At 43.3% G+C, this 16,090-nt stretch overlaps 1 pseudogene; it reads right to left on the bottom strand.

Moving 5' to 3' along the window:
• Positions 1-15,486: 15,486 nt before the first annotated feature.
• LOC126105696 (5S ribosomal RNA) lies at positions 15,487-15,604 on the bottom strand (annotated as a pseudogene).
• Positions 15,605-16,090: the final 486 nt, after the last annotated feature.

Below are 16,090 nucleotides of genomic sequence, written 5' to 3'. Positions count from 1 at the left end.
CAGAATCGACATCCATTCTTGTCTACGTTCGATGTCTACTTCAAAGGCGGTACTGTGCGTTTGTTTTGTATCCGCTCCGAGCTTATAGCGTGTGTGCTCAGTTGATTAATGCAGAATTTTGTAATGGGTCTATGGTTTTACTTCACCTCCATATATGGCAACCATTTAAAACAGGTGGCAAATTTTCAGAATTTTTTGTTTTGGCAGTTTCGCGTATTCTTTAAGCTGTAACTTCTATATAGTTCAAAACAATGCTTGTTTTGTTCTTACTATTTGTTAGCCACTGATAAATGGTGTCTTTTATGGAGGCATGTGGAATCCGAATGTGGACACTTTCTGTGTCTCTTCATCTTCTGCTGGCGATGTTGCCATGTGTATCTGAACTGTTCTTGGTGGTGTTGGTTTATTGTAGATTCTGATGAGAACAACCCTATCAATGAACTGATCACAGTAACTCGCTCTCTGCCTTACCTTCCTATTCATAACGAATCCTACTCCCATTATACCATATTCTGGTGCTGTTGATAGTACCAAATACTCATCTGACCAGAATTCCTTGTCTTCTTTCTACTTAATTTCACTGACCCCCACTATATCGAGATTGGGCCTTAGCATTTCCCTTTTCACATTTTATAGCTTCCCCACCACGTTGAAACTGCTGACATTCCACGCCCCGATTCGTAGAACGGTACAATTTCTTGCTTATTCAGTCTTTTTCTCATCATCACCTTTCCCTTGGCAGTCCCTCCTGCAGATCCGAATGGGGGACTAGCCTGGAATCTTTTTCCAATGGAGAAATCATCACGACACTTTCCAATTACAGAGCAAATGTAATGGGATACATACTACGTGTCCGTAATGCAGTGCTTTGCGTTGCTTTACATGTTCTCATGCCGGTGATTATTGCTGGTTCTTCCACCTTTTAGGAGCGGTTTCCCATCCCAAGGGCAAGACAGAACCCTGAACCTCTGTCTGCTCCTCCGCCGTCTTTAACAAGGCCGTTGGCAGAACGAGGGTGACCTCTATATTGAAAGTCTTCGGCTGTCATTGATGACCACTTTTATTCCAAATTTAAGCAGTATCGAGAACCTGGGACCGCATTACTAGTCAAAGACGCTACTCCTGATCCACGAGTGCAATATTGGTGTGAAAATTCCGCCTTCGTATCCGATGAACAGCAGTCACCCTATGTGGGTGAAAGTGCAAAGGACCGACCAGACACTTTTGAAGCCCCTTGGTGGTCAGGTGCTCTACAGTTGCACATCTGTTCGCCCGCACACATCTCCGCAGCCGCCGTTCACCGCTGACATGTATGTCCTGTGGTACACCACATTTACCTCGGCGCCAGTTGTGGATAACGCCATTTTGCCATGCACAGTATACTTCATCCAGGTGGTACGCGAACTCTTCACAGACTTATTCATCTCGGAAATTCTTTCACCCTTGGGCTTAAAGTCAGTGACCATCCCCTTATCGACGTCAGGTAAATCACTCTGTTTCCGCATTGTGACAACTACTGCACTGTCATCCGTCTCCCCTTGTCACGCTTTATATACCCTCAACTGCTATTGCTGACATCTGTAACGCCGATCTCAGGTAGTGGTTACATTGATGTGAGTGGTTACATCCATTTGACTGGACCGTGTATTTACATAACATGGGGTATTACAGAAAGAATTTCTATTAATTTAATATTTAAATCCAAGAATCTTTTAGATAACGGTAAACTGAAAGAAAAAAGACACGGATGCAGCAGAACGCGCATCCACTACACAACGTTTCGTAGTGGGGAACCTTTACCAAGTACTCTACGCTGATATTCTGCACTAAACGACCTTCTATTTTATGTTACTCTCTTCTGAAGGCTTTAATCGGCAGTATGTTATTAACTGGCATTTTATTATGAGCTGCGTTCAATAAGTAATGCAATACATTTTTTCTCAGCCGATTCTGGTTGAAAATATGAAGCATTTGTTATGGGACGTCGTGAAATACTCCTGCTTTAGCCCCTATAATTACATGAAGTTCCGAGCCCCTATAGTTACATGAAGTTCCTATATGTGGCGGCAGTTACATCATGCAGCCATAAAAATGTCGCCTTTAAAGGAAGCGCATTCTAAGAAGAGAGCTGTCACTGAGCTTCTGAAACGTCTCTGTGAAGTTGTTTCATAAGACGCTTGTCGAATTCGGTACAACTTATTCACTTTACTGCCTGATTTTTGCTCAATTCATGAACTCTCCCACAGCGACTGATCACTCAGATAAGGCCTATTGAATATTATATGTGTGTTTTAATGTGGGGTTTTGGTTTTGTTTTGTCGGAAACGCTGAGTTGGTCATCGTCTGCTGGGAGCGGACGATGTTGCTCCTCGTTCGAAGGAGAGCACAAGATGACCAACTTAGGTTTCCAATACCTGAACAGAGAGGTTTACCCATCTTAGTCGAAGGCTGTGTCGAAGGTGTTTTTGTATGTGAAGTTGGTGACGGAGGGCTACCCCTCTGGTAGCTTCCGCTGCACGGGGAGCTAGGTAATCTCGAAAGAGAAAGCGGCACTCTTCGGTGAACGCTAGGTGAGTACGGATCATAACTCTTAAGGGGGGTTTCAGGTGATAGGATGCAAGTTGAGTTAGGACTTCGTTATGTTTAACTGTTGAAATACTTAAGAACTCCAGCTTAACTGAAGCGTGTGAAGCGAGCTATTTTTCCGAATGTGACATAATTATATTGCTTTAAATAGGCGATTTTTTTGTGTTTGAGTTAAAAGTTTGGAAGTTACTTTGTTCAGTTCGAACAACGAAGAAGTAGAATTTCAAACGGTAAATCTGATTAGGAAAAGCTGGTTAGCATCACTTCAACCGTATGTGAGTGTAATACTGTGTCGAAGCAAGTATGATTTTTAATGATTTTTAATCTTATATTTTGTGGAAGTTGCTTTTGTCTTTGTGTGCCGATTTTGTGCCACGTGTTTGGTAATCAGTGACCCTTCTGGTCTGAAAGATAAATTCTGTGGTGTTGATTTTACCCACTTACTCCGAGTTCCAATCCTGAATTAATCAAGTTGCTTCATGCACGACATGGAGTGCTATTTATCTGGCTACTTAAAGAAATTTGCATAATTGTAATTAAATTATTAAAGTAATTAAACTGATCGTTTTCCAGCTCCGTTTTTTTCTAAATGGTAGGGAAGGGCTTGGGCTGGTGGCGACCCTGAATTTATGAATTTTTATCATTATTTGTGTGATAGAAGCGGCTAGAAATGCGAGATAACGAATATTGCTCCATGAGAAACGTCGTAAAGGTAGTAATACGTTACACTTCTTTTGGCGAAAAACTAAAGCGTCACAGGTATGCGCTTGCTGAAAGTTTACAGAGACCTGCAGTACACAAAAGCACGGCGAGTCGTTTGGTGAGGCATCTGTCATCATCGCATTGTCTCGAAAGCCTGTCCGATCTCCCGCGAGGCGTCCAGGCGCACACAACTGTGACTCTTGCAATGCTGGAACGTGCGTACACTCTAATTCGAGGTGATCACAATAAAACATCTCTTTGTACAAATGGATGTCTCTGTTGGCAGTGCTGGTACACTCGTCCACCAGTTGGGGTAGTCACCCCGCCGTCTAACAGAAAACCATAAAGAGCAACGAATGACCATCTGTGTGTAACAGCTTGCGCTTTACCACGCTCATCGTGGCATTATTTATTTTTATTTTTATTTTATTTTATTTTATTTTATTTTATTTTTTTTTTTTTTTGCTTTTTCTCAAACATCGTCTCAGATGATGAAAACTTTGAACCGGAAACAAAACGGCAATCCATGGAGGGCATCACATCACCTTTAAATCGAAGAAAAACTTCAAAGTTGCACTCTCAGCAGGTAAAGTGATGAGGACGGCCCTCTGTGACTGTGAAGGGAATATCCCGTTTCATGTCCTCCATCATGGTGCAACGATCAACTGTGGAGTGTATTGTGCTACCCTCAGGAAACTAAAGAAACTACTTGTGCGTTTTCGTCGCCCCAAAAATGGAAACGAACTTCTGCTCGTCCATGACAAAGTAAGACCTGACGCAAGTTTTCGTACCAGAGAGGAGCTCACAAAACTTGATTGGACTGCTCTTCCTCATCTAGCGTATAGCCCGCATCTAGCGCCTTCTGACTTCCATCTGTTTGGTCCGATGAAGGATGTATTCCGTGAGAAGCAGCACGTGGATGATGAGGAGGTTATTGATGCCGCAAGACGTTGGTTGTGGCGTCGAATGGTGGAGAGGACAAACAGCCCTCCTAGTAAGGAGGCGTAAGGCCATCGCATTGAACGGAGATAATGTTACACAATAGGGTTTTGTAGCCAAAAAAGTGAAGAATAATGTGGTGTATTGGAATCCTCTATGAAACCAAACTGCTTTCAGAAGAAAACTTAATGAACGTCCCTCGTGTAATAAATCTTGCCAGTAATGACGCGGTTTTGATAAATATTTGATGTTCCTTTGCCTAAAATCAGCGTATCTTGTTGAGATGCGAGTTATAACACGAAAATAAGTAAATACGAAAATTCCTCAACAACAATATGAAGTTTCCCGTCATGTTATTACAACAAATCGTACTAATAGCAACGCGTTTCCAAGAAAACTTCAGTGTGCTGGTACTTAGAAACAGCATATATTCTTAGGCTTTAAGTTGTAGCAAAAAATCCCGCCAAATGACAGCTTTAACTGGAAACACCAGACACAATGTGGCGTCTCGCAAGTTCTTCTTGTGACATAGAAGGAGTTTTATACTGGGACGATCAGATGTGGCAGGCAGACGCTTGTAGCTAGTGTGTCATGTGGCACAGTGACTTTGCTACTGCGCATCGTCGCACTACAACTCGGGGACGATACACGCAACTATAGTACGGCATCCCAAGGGACTGCCATCTGTCAGGCTGAATTCAAGTAAAGATACACGGAGATGATAAAACTCATGGGATACCTCCTAATATCGTGTCGGACCTCATTCTAACCGGTGCAGCAACTCGACGTGGCATGGACTCAAGAAGTCGTTGGAATACTACTACGCTGCCTCTGTTGTCGTCCATAGTTGTGGAAGTGATGCCGTTGCATGATTTTGATGCACGAACTGATCTCTCGATTGTCTCCCATAAATGTTCGATGGTGTTCATGTCGAGCGATGTGTGTGGCCAAATCGTTCACTCGAATTGTCCGAAATGTTCTTCAAACCAACTGTGAATAATTGTGGCCCGCTGACATAGTAATCCATAAAAATTTCATCGTTACCTTGGTACATGAAACATATGGATGGCTGCAAATGGTCTCCAGTTGCCGAACGTAACCATTTACACTGAAATCATTCAGTTCCACCAGAGGACCCAGTACATTACATGTAAGCGCCACGCACGCCACTATGGAGTCATCACCAGCTTTCACAGTGCGTCCATGGCTTCATGGGGCCTGTGCCAAACACGAATGCTACCAGCGACTCTTAACTGAAATCGGGACTAACATGAGTAGCCCACGGTTTTCCCTAACGATTTCCGAAATGGGATGCCCAAGCATGTAGCTCCAAGTTTAACTCTCGTCGTGCTACCATAATCACGTCGGAAATCTTTTCGTATGAATCATTTGATTACAAATGACAGCTCCGCCAATGCACTGCCCTTTTATACCTGGTGCACGATATTCTATCGCAATCGCATGACTTTTGTACCGAGCGAGGTGGCGCAGTGGCTAGCACACTGGACTCGCATTCGGGAGGACGACTGCTCTATCCCGCGTCCGTCCTTCCTGATTTAGGTTTCCCGTGATTTCCCTAAATCGCTCCAGGCAAATGCCGGGATAGTTCCTTTGAAAGGGCACGGCCGACTACTTTCCCCATCCTTCCCTAATCCGGTAAGACCGATGACCTCGCTGTCTAGTCTCCTCCCCCAAACAACCCAACCCAACCGATGACGTTTGTGACCTCAATGAAAATCTTCCAAATACATGTTCATACAGGCTCAAAATGATCATCCTACTTCGTCTTCTCTTCCCACCTGGTTATTAGTCTTCACACATTTCATATTCCTTTGTGCTTGCTGTCCAGAAAAATCACTGGAAATCAATAATCGTCCATGCATTCTATAGATATATCTACATAGATACTTCGCAAACAACCTTCGCATGGAGGAGGTCATTTCTTTTCCCGTTCCAGTCGCAAATGGAGCGAGGGAATAACGTCTATATGCCTTCGTACAAGCCCTGTTTTCTCTTGTTTGTCACCGTGGTCCTTTCCCGAAGTGTATGTTCGTGGCGGTAGTATCGTTCTCCAGTCTGCCGCCGCAAATTCCGGTTCACTATAATTCCTCAATAGCGTTTCGCGAGAAGCATGTCAACTTCTCTCCGGGGATTCCCACTCGAGTTCGCTGAGCATTTGCATAATACTCGAAAGTTCTCCGAACCTACAGGTAACAAACCTACCAGTACAGAGATGGGCCACAGCCGTTGGTGTAGCGCCTCCACAGCGCGTAGTCACGCCACCTGAACTGGTGGGACGCGGAGAGGACGGCCTGTGGTGTCGGCAGCCGCTTTATCTGGCCGCGGCACGCTCCGGCGGACCGTGAAATGGCGGCCGGGCGGCGACACCGCAGCCATTACCCGCCGTGGCGCCCTCTCCTACGCCACACAGCCCAGTCGCAGTGGTCTTCTCCATCACCACTGGCCACACGAGGCATGCCAGCAGCCTCAAGCGTTGTCTACGTTTTCCTATGATCCACATACTTTTCAAGATTGCAAGAGTCGAAAAGTGCGGGAGTTGTCGAACAGTCTGCTTAACGGCTCATGCATCCAAGTTGCCGACAAGTATAACATACAGACTAATGGAAAATAAAAGTGAAGATTCGTTAGATGAGAATCAGTTGGGCTTTACGGAAGGTAAAGGCACCAGAGAGGCAGTTCTGGCGAGGCAGTTGATAATAAAAACAACAATGAAGAAATATCGAGACTTTCATAGGGTTGTCGACGTGGAAACAGCGTTAGACAGTGTAAAATGATGAACTATGTTCGAAATCCTGAGAAAAATTGTTAACCTAATAGGAAACACGTGTTATAAATAATATGCACAAGAACTAAGAGGGAACAATAAGAATGGAAAACCAAGAACGAAGTACACGGATTAAAAAGGCTGTAAGACAGTAAGTACTATTTCCCCCCACTTTTCAGTTCAAAAAATGGTTCAAATTGCTCTGAGCACTATGAGACTTAACATCTGAGGTCATCAGTCCCCTAGAACTTAGAATTACTTAAACCTAACTAACGTAAGGACATCACAAACATCCATGCCCGAGGCAGGATTCAATCCTGCGACCGCAGCAGTCGCGCGGTTCCCGACTGAGGCGCCTAGAACCGCTCGTCCACAGCGGCCGGCTACTGTTCAATCTATATGTCGAAGAGGCAGTTATAGAAATAAAAGAAAGGTCAAGAGTGGGATTAGAAAATTCAAGGTGAAGGAATATCAATGTTAACATTCTCTGAGCGCTTGAGTGCGTTGATATCTTCAGTGAAAGTAAAGAAGAATTACTGGATGAGTTGCAATGAAATGATCGAATGGGATTGTTGGCTGGGATGTCCCAGTCAGGTTCGGCCGCCAAGTGCAAGTCTTGTTTCAGTCGACGACACATTGGGCGACTTGCGGCCGGTGATGAGGATGAAATGATGGTGACAACACAACACCCAGTCCCCGAGTGGAGAAAAACCTCCAACTTGCCGGGAATCGAACCCGGGCCCAGTGCATGGGAGGAAAGCACGTTACTACCCAGCTAAGCAGGTGGACGCTGGATGTGTTGAAACGAATGAATAGTCTGACGAGTACAGAACATGTATTGAGACTAAATCGAAGAAAGTAATGAGAAGTAGCAGAAATGAGAAACTTAACATCAGCATTTTTGTTCACGAAGCAGGCAAACCTAAGGAGTTCTACTACTTAGGCGGCAAAGGACGAAGCAAGGAGGACAGAAAAGGCAGACTAGCACTGGCTAAAAAGGCACTCCTGGCCAAGAGAAGTCTACTAGTATCAAACATAGGCCTCAATTTGAGGAAGAAATGTATGAGAATGTAAGTTTGTGACACGGTGGTGAAACAAGGACTGTGGGCAAAGCCGGGACAGAAGAGTGTAGAAGCATTTCAGACGTTGGTGCTACAGAAGAATGTTGAGAATTAGGTGGCCTGATAAGGTAAGGAATGAGGAGGTTCTCCGCAGAATCGGCGAGAAAAGGAATATATGGAAAAGAGTGACAAGGAAAAGGGACAGGATGATAGGACATTTGTTAAGACGTCAGGGAATAACTTCCATACTACTAACGAAAGCTGTACAGAGTACGAACTGGAAGGCAGAGATTAGGATACACTCAGCAAATAATTGAGGACGTAGTTGCAAGTACTACTCTGCGATGAAAAGCGTTACACATTATAGAAATTCGTGGCGGGCTGCATTAAACCAGCTGAGCCCACACGTACTGAGCTGTCTCGAACAGAATGTCCTGCTCCAAGTGAACCAGAGTGGATTCCGAAAAATATCGATTTCGCGAAACCCAACTCGCGCTTTTCTTTGGAGATATCCTGAAAATCTTGAATCGAGCTGTTCAGATAGACGCAATATTTACTAACTTCCGAAGAGAATTTGCTCAGTACCACACAACGGTAATTAACCAAAGTGTTAAGAAAAATACGTTTTCCGGAAAGCTCAAAAATGATTCAAATGGCTCTGAGCACTGTGGGACTTAACAGCTGAGGTTATCTATCCCCTAGAACGTAGAACTACTTAAACCTAACTAACCTAATGACATCACACACATCCATGTCCGAGGCAGGAGTCGAACCTACGACCGTAGCGGTCGCGCGGTTCCAGACTGAAGCGCCTAGAGCCGCTCGGCCACACTGGCCGACTTTCCGGAAAGCGCTTGATACAGTCACGCAGGAGATTGTGAGTGGTTCGAAGCCGTTTTAAGTAATTTTAAGTAAAAGAGGCCTGTGCGTTGTCAAGGACGGTGAGACTTCATCGGAAACGAAGGCATCGTCAGAAGCGCTCCATGGAAGTGTGACAGGACTGCTCTTTTTCTCTATATTCACAAACGATATGGCTGACATGATTAGCAGCAATACCTTACTGTCTTCCGATGACTTTGTAGTTTGCGAGTGGGATTGGGGATTATTTGGACAAAATTCGTATTTAGGTTTGGTGTGATTAATAAGAGCAGCTTGCTCTAAATGTAGAAACACATAAATTAATTTATATGAGTAGTAAAAGTAATCCTCTAACATTCGAACACAGTATCAGTGATGTGCTGTTCGACAGTCATGTTGATTAAATACATTGTAAGACAAAAAGAAAAGACGTACTGCTAAGTAATTTTTCGAATGGGACGGAAATCCATAGATATGGCTTACATGTATAGAAAAACACATGATTACGATGTTGAGTACGTTGTCAGGGGCGTCTCCAGACACGTTTCAGCCTGTAATCTCATTTAGTGGAGTAGAATTCTGCCGACTGGAGTGGCCGTGCGGTTCTAGGCGCTACAGTCTGGAACCGAGCGACCGCTACGGTCGCAGGTTCGAATCCTGCCTCGGGCAAGGATGTGTGTGATGTCCTTAGGGTAGGTTAGGTTAGGTTAGTTCTAAGTTCTAGGCGACTGATGACCTCAGAAGTTAAGTCGCATAGTGCTCAGAGCCAGTAGAATTCTCTCGAGCCCGTTTCGAAATGAGCCATCATATCCAGCGAAGACGTGTCTGGAGACGCCCTGGACGGCGGTGAGATACCAGCCTGACAGCCAGACAATCAAGAGTGATACTCTGGAGTGCCATTGCTTTTCATAGCAGGACCCCGTTGGTTGTCATCCGTGGCACACTTACAGCGCTGCAATATGTCGACGGTACTCTACGACCCGTTTTGTTGCCCTTCACGGCAAGCCATCTTGGGCTTACATATCAGCAAGATAATGCCCGTCCGCACACAATGAGAGTTTCTACGAGGGTAATTCAATTATTATCCACAAAGTAGTTATAAAATTTTATTGTAATAAAATAGGAAACTTACAAAAACACAATTTTTCGACATAGTCTCCTTGCGTTTCAACCACTTGGTGTATTGTTGTACATGCTTCCTGATGCCCTCATAAAAGAAGGTTCTCGGTTGAGCGGTCAGCCAGGAATGTATCGCTTCTTTCACTGCTTCGTCCGAGGCAAATCGACGGCCCCTTATTGCCTGAGTGCGACAAACAAGTGATAGTCAGAAGGGGCAAGATCGGACTATATGGAGGATGACCAGTACTTCAAATTTGAGTTTCTGGAGCGTCTCAGCAGTGTGGGCAGCAGTATGCGGACGGGCATTGTCGTACAACACGACACCTTTCGACGGCAATCCTCAGCGTTTGCTGCGAATTGCAGGCTTCAGCCTGGCAGTGAGCATCTCACTGTAACGTACACGTCTTACAACGCACCATCATGGCCGAAATTGCCTGTGCTCTTAAAAGTGTGGCATGATTCTGACTAGAGGTAGCCACCCAAAGTACGTGCACACACACACAAACACTAGCCTTGAGAACTACTTGACACTCTCCACAACAATGATTAATATTTTCTTTCGGACTAAAGTTCCTTACGTCCCTCTTCTAAATTAGACGCAACAAAACAGTATTATTCATGAAACTGCCTGGTGGATTAAAACTATGTGCCAGACTGGGATTCAAATCTGAATGCTTGCCTCACAGCTTCTCATAAGCCATCTCCTTATCTTCGAAATTTTGCAACAGTTCTCCTATATACTCAGCTGTTTAAAACAGCTCAACCTCATGAACACACGCTTAATAAGTACTTACACCATCTTCATCTCCCTCCCTCCTATCACCAATGACATCCCTATCCACTAAGCTGAGGTCTCTTGTTTCTACACAATTCTTCTGCCAGCGCCATGTTACAATACCACACCTCTGTTGTACACAAACTCTGATCAAGTCCCCACGCAGCAGTTGCAACAGCATTTCTGATTAAGCAGTTAGCTCCAACAAACATATAAGGAAATGTCCAAGATGTTATCATCCAAGTGTAGGTGTAATACTTAGCCATAGCTCCATTACATGGCGTCTGTAGTAGTTTTGTGGTAGCAAGTAGCTTCACATAGACGATGAGGCACAGGTTTCATGATAAATGTGTGTTACATGCAGTAGCAATTGGTAATAGTTACAACTGTGGCTGAATGATGTCAATATAGGTCACACAATGAATTCCTCATCAGTCAAAACAATAAATTTTGGAAATTAAATTTTATCATCTGCCAATTTTAATAATTAATGAATTGACAACTATTAATAAATAGGTTTTATTAATCAACAGAAACTTAAATAATTTACAAGTTCATGGTATTTGGGAATCAAGAAACATTTTCAGATAATTCAGTTAAGTAAAGACAGATTATTTTTCAATTTTTGAATTTCTAAATACCTTCATTTACTAAATCACTAAGAAGAAGGTACTATGTTGTGACTGGTTCACAGTAAAAGACGCGAAATATGATGTTCCTCAGCTAATCAGATATTCGAGAGAGAGAGAGGGGGGGGGGGGGGGGTGGCGAGGGAGCTGCTTTGTCGATACTACAATAGATTCGGATTTCAGTCACCTTGATGACAGTATGCATGTGCTAGGAGCTCGGAATATATGTAGTTTTGCGGAATTACGACCTAAAATTGACAGTGAAATGTGAGAGAGTGTTTACAGACAAGTGATAAACATGAATGGGTGCATTTCGCACTTTCGACGTAAAATGAGACTTACTGAATAATTAAAAATCGGTGTGGCTTTATTGAGCAAGTCATAACTGAGAACTGAACCTTCTAAGTGACTGATTGATGTAAAATAGAGTGAGCAGCCGAAAATACAGAACATGCATGAGTAACTTGTCCCATAAGAGGTTTGGTTAAATGTCATAATCTAGATACAAGACTTAATATGTGTGTTTGTGAATGTCGAAACTGTAACTTCAGAATAGCACTCACTTGGTGGTTATCATGTATCAAAGATGTAACAATGTGTCATTATGTTTATTCGAATATTTATCATTTAATATCTCAGTTAACCCGATACTGAAAAGCTTTTGATGCACACTTTAGAATCGTTTGTACTACCGTTTTTATTAAAGCTCATGCGGTAGAGAATATTACTCGTTTTCTAACAGGACTAGTGGACAGTTTTCAGCAGGAAGCTTGTAACTGTGCTACCACAACATCAATCAAACATACTACTGGTTGCTGAACATATAAACATGCCAGGCACAAAGTCAATGTTGAGCAGATAATATCAAAAATGTTGAGACTATCGTTTGCCGACTCTTTTCGACTTCCTGTTGGGCCTATTCGCAGTATTGTCCAGTCCTCATAAATAATTGGCTCCACAATATTCAGGATGACTGGATATGGTAAATTTCATGAAATCATCGAAGTTTGGCAGTCACTCTATGTTCCACATGAAGTGAATACCTTACTATAGGGATCACTGCTGCTGTAAAATATTGATCATGATGATATTATTGTGCAGAAATAAAAACATAATACACATTAAATTTATTAATTTTTAAACAGAAACCGGTTTCTGATAAGTCACAAAATGCCACAGATAACTCACAAAAAGTTTTGATTTGCATTGAGACCATTTGCTTATTGTATAGCTACACAGAATATCACCAGTTGCCGACTAGACTTCCCATCATAATTATTGAAATACTCTTTATAAGCAGGACATGTAGCCTTTAATTAGTTTAATTTCTTTTACTGACAAATTTATAAACCATGTAAGGGATGGTTGCATACAAACATGCTTACATGTCTTTGAAACGCATTTAAACATGTAATCTGGACACATGAACATTGTTTTAGACTTAGTGGGATTTAAGTCATAATGTAATTACTTCATTATCAAAGAAATTGCATTAACAGTGTCAAATGAAGACGGAGTCAATTACTTCATCCAACACTATCATCTGACCACAACTTCCGATTTAAGCTGTTTGAGCACTTCTATCACGAAACAACACTTCGTGGTGAACAAATGGTTGCTATGAATTAGAACAAGAACAACCAGGCATGAACTTTCATACAATCTTAAATGTTGTGGTAAAATTGTGTGTTGAATGAGACTGTACGAGGTGCATTCAAGTTCTAAGGCCTCTAATCTTTTTTCTAGTTAACTACTCACCCGAAATCGATGAAACTGGCGTCTCGACGTAATCGCCCTGCAGACGTACACATTTTTCACAACGCAGACGCCATGATTCCATGGCAGCGGCGAAGGCATCTTTAGGAGTCTGTTTTGACCACTGGAAAATCGCTGAGGCAATAGCAGCACAGCTGGTGAATGTGCGGCCACGGAGAGTGTCTTTCATTGTTGGAAAAAGCCAAAAGTCACTAGGAGCCAGGTCAGGTGAGTAGGGAGCATGAGGAATCACTTCAAAGTTGTTATCACGAAGAAACTGTTGCGTAACGTTAGCTCGATGTGCGGGTGCGTTGTCTTGGTGAAACAGCACACGTGCAGCCCTTCCCGGACGTTTTTGTTGCAGTGCAGGAAGGAATTTGTTCTTCAAAACATTTTCGTAGGATGCACCTGTTACCGTAGTGCCCTTTGGAACGCAATGGGTAAGGATTACGCCCTCGCTATCCCAGAACATGGCCACCATCATTTTTTCAGCATTGGCGGTTACCCGAAATTTTTTTGGTGGCGGTGAATCTGTGTGCTTCCATTGAGCTGACTGGCGCTTTGTTTCTGGATTGAAAAATGGCATCCACGTCTCATCCATTGTCACAACCGACGAAAAGAAAGTCCCATTCATGCGGTCGTTGCGCGTCAACATTGCTCGGCAACATGCCACACGGGCAGCCATGTGGTCGTCCGTCAGCACTCGTGGCACCCACCTGGGTGACACTTTTCGCATTTTCAGGTCGTCATGCAGGATTGTGTGCACAGAACCCACAGAAATGCCAACTCTGGAGGCGATCTGTTCAACAGTCATTCGGCGATCCCCCAAAACAATTCTCTCCACTTTCTCGATCATGTCGTCAGACCGGCTTGTGCGAGCCCGAGGTTGTTTCGGTTTGTTGTCACACGATTTTCTGCCTTCATCACATCCATAACTCCATCACCACATGTCTCCTTCAACTGTCGATGAATTTCAATTGGTTTCACACCACACAAATTCAGAAAACGAATGATTGCACGCTGTTCAAGTAAGGAAAACGTTGCCATTTTAAGTATTTAAAACAGTTCTCATTCTCGCCGCTGGCGGTAAAATTCCATCTGCCATACGGTGCTGCCATCTCTGGGACGTATTGACAATGAACGCGGCCTCATTTTAAAACAATGCGCATGTTTCTATCTCTTTCCAGTCCGGAGAAAAAAAATCGGAGGCCTTAGAACTTGAATGCACCTCGTAACGTTTCTGTCAATGGGTGACAGAAGTGACCTAGGCTAATCAGTAAATATTTCATGAAGCTAATTTGTACAGTATTGAGAATGATTGTTCATCATTAGACAAATTACTACCTGAGAATGTGGAAAAATAGGACTTCGTGAAGAGTATAAGAAACTAGTATGCAAATGTTTTCTTGATAATATGTTTTAAATTGTGAATTGGTTAAATAAATACGAAATGTTTAAATCTCAAAAGATTGTGCGTAGTTTAATGAGTATGTATGTGCGTGTCTCTGTCTACCTATTCTGATGGGAGTGTAAAGAGTTTTCTCATAGGTCACTCGTTCTATTCTATCGAGGAGCTCTTCGAGAAACTAGGCTGATTCCTGTGTTGTATTGTTGACTGTGTTTACATAAACTTATGGCTTGGCTTTCTTTGGGTTCATAAACATTTTATTTTATCTGTTATTACTTTCATGTTGTAATTTCATGTACTGACATGCTGCATGTCCTTGGATATTTGCTCCTCAATTTGGTCCTATGGAACTAGACGTGTAAAGTAAATAAATAAAATGGCTTGTAAAAGGGGTAGTAGAGCGATATCACGTTAATACTTTTATGACATTCTGTATACATGTACCGAGATTAAACCAAGACCACTTCCTGATTTCTCAGAAAATGTAACTGCTAAGAAGCTACAATTTTTGCTTATTTCAGTTTGTATTGAGACCTTTTGTTTATTTTATAGTTATAGGTAATTACGCCAGCTTGTCAACTAGTCTTTCCAGTATCGTTATTGAAACAGTATTTATATTTCTGAAAGATCATACATCCTTGATTGCAATCTCCTGTGAAACTCAGTCCGAACAATCCTTGGAAGGCCCAATGGCACCGACCGGGCGCAGTGTCATCCTCAGCCCACACGAGTCATTGGATACGGATATGGCGGGGCATGTGGTCAGCACACCACTCTCCCGGCCGTATGTCAATTTACGAGACCGGAGCCGCTACTTCTCAACCAAGGAGCTCCTCAGTTTGCCTCACAAGGGCTGAGTGCACGCCGCTTGCCAACAGCGCTCGGCAGACTGGATGGTTACCCATCCAAGTGCTAGCCCAGCCCGACAGCGCTTAACTTCGGTGATCTGACGGGAACCTGTGTTACCACTGCGGCAAGGCCGTTGGCGACAACAGCAAACAGTCACATTATTTCAGATTTGTAAATTGCTATTAGGAAAATATATCCTAGGCCGTGGCATGTATCAACATGTTGATGGTGCTATCTCCCAGGCGAAAGTGAGACTGTACACTTACTGCACCGATATCTCTCCATAAACACAAGACAGATTATCAGCCCGCATCTCGTGGTCGTGCGGTAGCGTTCTCGCTTCCCACGCCCGGGTTCCCGGGTTCGATTCCCGGCGGGGTCAGGGATTTTCTCTGCCTCGTGATGGCTGGGTGTTGTGTGCTGTCCTTAGGTTAGTTAGGTTTAAGTAGTTCTAAGTTCTAGGGGACTGATGACCATAGATGTTAAGTCCCATAGTGCTCAGAGCCATTTGAACCATTTGAACAGATTATCAGCCCATGGGAGGCTCACGACACACAGACTCTATACGACAGCAAAAATTTATAGACATCCCCTACAATCAAAACTACGAATGTACACGTCATA

This window comes from Schistocerca cancellata, chromosome 1 (assembly GCF_023864275.1).
Source record: "Schistocerca cancellata isolate TAMUIC-IGC-003103 chromosome 1, iqSchCanc2.1, whole genome shotgun sequence".
In the NCBI taxonomy this organism is placed as follows: Eukaryota; Metazoa; Arthropoda; class Insecta; order Orthoptera; family Acrididae; genus Schistocerca; species Schistocerca cancellata.
The sequence above is the reverse complement of the archived record's forward strand: the minus strand, read 5'-3'. Positions and strand labels throughout refer to the sequence as shown.